General features: G+C 33.7%; 1 long non-coding RNA gene across 1 annotated transcript; it reads left to right on the top strand.

Annotated features, from left to right (window-relative positions):
* The first annotated feature begins 368 nt into the window (after positions 1-368).
* Positions 369-2,931, top strand: LOC129876550 (uncharacterized). Its single transcript, XR_008763385.1, has 3 exons — positions 369-620; positions 1,566-1,616; positions 2,631-2,931. It is a non-coding gene; the product is annotated as an uncharacterized LOC129876550 (long non-coding RNA).
* Positions 2,932-3,151: the final 220 nt, after the last annotated feature.

Here is a 3,151-nt window from a genome sequence, read left to right on the forward strand (position 1 = left end):
GGACAATTTGGGGATAATGGTAATAAGTCAAGGGCAAGGCTATGTTTGACCTTGTTGGATACAAAACTCTTATGACTAAATTGAGATGTGGAAATATTGGAAATTTATTAAGGGTAAAAATTGAAATTTCTCATGTGGAAATACCATAAAAGATTAAGGACAAAATTGGAATTACTCATGTGGAAATACCATAAAAGGTTAGGGGTAAAATTGGAATTTCACATATGGAAATATTATAAAAGGTTAGGGGTATACTTGGAATTTTACATATGGAAATACTATAAAAGGTTAAGGGCAAAGGTGAAATTTCAACTTGGAAATATTAGGAAAGGTGAGGGGCAAAATGGTAATTTCACATGAGAGCCTTAGTCATAAAATCCTAGAATTCTCTACACAATTTGAGAAAGAAGAAGAGCAAAGGAAAGAAGAGAAATCAAGAGAGAAAATCGGACAAGAAGACCAAAAATTTACCCCTTCAAATTTCATCCCAAAAATTATAATTTTCTAGTATTCCTACTAAGTCAAGGGTGCTCTACAACATGGTGTAGTTTTTTTGGAAGATAGGAGGCTTGTTTGGTTGATTTGAAGCTTTGGTAAAGTGAAGAAGTTGGAAGGAAAAGGTAAGAATTAATCCAATTTCTTTGTGTTATGAAGTTTGTTTATGTTGTAGTAAGTAGAGATGTGTAGAATCCATGGAAATATGGAAGTTATATGGTTGGATTTGGACATATGAATAAGTTATGTGTATGTAAGATTGTTGGCAAGAAGACTTGAATTTTTGTGTAGTATTTTTGTGTAGTATTTTTGGTGTAGTATTTGAATAGTAGTATGATAAATATTTGATGTTGAAAATGGAAGTTGGATGAAATTAATTGAAGTTGGAAATATGGGTTAGGTGATGAAATGGAAAAAAAAAATAAGTTTGTATAATTTGTTAGTTGTTGTTATGATTTTTGGGATATAAATAAAGTTTATATGGTGTAAGTTGGTATTAAAATGGGTTGTAGGAATTATGTAATTTTAGTATGATATTATAAGAATATGGAGGTAAGTTATTAAAAGTATGGATTCTTGTTGTTGATTATGAAGTTGAAAGAAGGAAATGAATTTGATTATGAAGTTGAAAGAAGAAAATGAATTTGATTATGAAGTTGAAAGAAGAAAATGAATTGTAATAGTTTTGTTGCATTTATGGAATTTTTGGGTGAAATATGGAATTGATGAATATTGAATAGTTTACTTGGAATATTTTTCACCTATGTTGGAATGAGTTGAAATTAATTATGAACATGAAATATTCATATTTATTTGGAAATGCAAAGTTTGGTTGAAAGTTGTTGCACTAATTGGAAAATTACATCAATTTATGTTATGGTGTGTTTAAGTTGATTATTGATGGAATTGGTGTTGATGTTGGCTTGGTTGTTGATATTGTGGCCGAGTTGTAATCTCGGGGTTGTCATATATATAGGGGAGATGCTGTCGAAATTTTTGTAGACAAGTATTGGAAAAATTGAGTTCTTAAAGTCTTATGAATAGTAATTGGTAAATGTGACCAATTGTAGATTTTGGAGGAAACGGAAATTGAACTTGGACAACCGTAAAAGGCCAAAAAGGTATGTAAAGTTTTACATTTTCTTCTCTTGGCATGTCCTAGATGTAATAGGAGTGAATACGAACCTCGGGGATCACTCTACTCTTCGAAATCGACGCTCGAAAATTTCCCTTTTCTATTCAATAGAATTGAATTAGGTAATTATGAATAGTTTTGGAAAAATTGTCTAAACTTCTAGATTTTGCACAAATAAATTCCGACTACCTTAAAACTCTTCTAAATAATGTTTTAAGGTGTAACACACGTGATTTGTATGCGCCACCACATTTAACCGAGGTGGGCCCCACTATTCCGTTTGGATTATGTTAGGGAAAATTTGAAAGAAACTTTTTGCTATGCTTCCTAATATTATATGAATAATTATTCCGTTAAATTTCCATAATATATTTGGAAGTATTTGTACTATTATTATTATTCAAGTTTCCTTTTATGATTTGTTATCGAAATTATGCCATCGAGTCTGTATAAATATTTTATAATTTAAATTGCATTTAGTTTCTCACTACTCTATTCGTGCATACTGTAACCATTCTTTCACTGAGCCTGGGCCAGGATATGTTTTCGTGCGTATTTCTCTGCATTGTTCGCCGTGTCCCAACGTGAGGGGGCAGGTATGACATGTACATGGGGTGGTAAATGTTATGCCACGGAGTTATGCTGTGCCATGTACATATATGTTTGTAATATGACATGATTTGATATGGCCATCTGATATGATATGATTTGTTACGGAGATATTCCCTACTCTGGTGTTATGATGTGCTGTGGCGCCAATGACAGGAGGGCGACCATGTTTTGTTCACCGAGTCCCATAAAATGGGACCGGATACGGCATATGTATTTGCATATATGATTTGGGATTATGAAAAATATTTTGAAATTCTGAACATTTATTTTATTTTCTGCACATACTATTCAGATTATGATTTTATTTATTACAATTCATGCTTTACATATTCGGTACATTTTCGTACTGACCCCCTTTCTTCGGGGGGGCTGCGTTACATGCCCGCAGGTACCGAAGTTCGATTTGCTGATCCACCTGTTTAGGATATTTGCTGCGTCGTTGACAGTGCTCCCTTGTTCGGAGCTTGTATTTTGGTACTGACTTTATCTCTGTATATTTGGATATGTTGGTCAGGGGTACGACGGGGCCTTGTCCCGTCATATGACTATGCTATCATCTGTAGAGGTCTGTAGACAGAGTTATGTTGTGGGTTTTGTATATATGGTTTGGATTTTTGTGTGTTTTGTGACAACCTTTCAACTCTCGTGCGTATATCTACTTTTATGATATATTTAGCAATTTCTACTAATCACTACATTGGTTTATTCAAAAAAAAAATAGACTAATTTGGGATAAGGGTACGTTTGGGTGCTCAATTCGGGCACTAGTCGCGGCCTACGGGGTTGGGTCGTGACACTTGTATTTTGAAAAAAATGAGATTTTGAACCATCGTGAGTGATTTTCATGTCATGTGTGGTGAGTTGTTGAATAATGCCTTGTGTTCGCTTGTACGGCCTAGAACATGCTCA

Source organism: Solanum dulcamara, chromosome 12 (genome assembly GCF_947179165.1).
Source record: "Solanum dulcamara chromosome 12, daSolDulc1.2, whole genome shotgun sequence".
Lineage (NCBI taxonomy): Eukaryota > Viridiplantae > Streptophyta > Magnoliopsida > Solanales > Solanaceae > Solanum > Solanum dulcamara.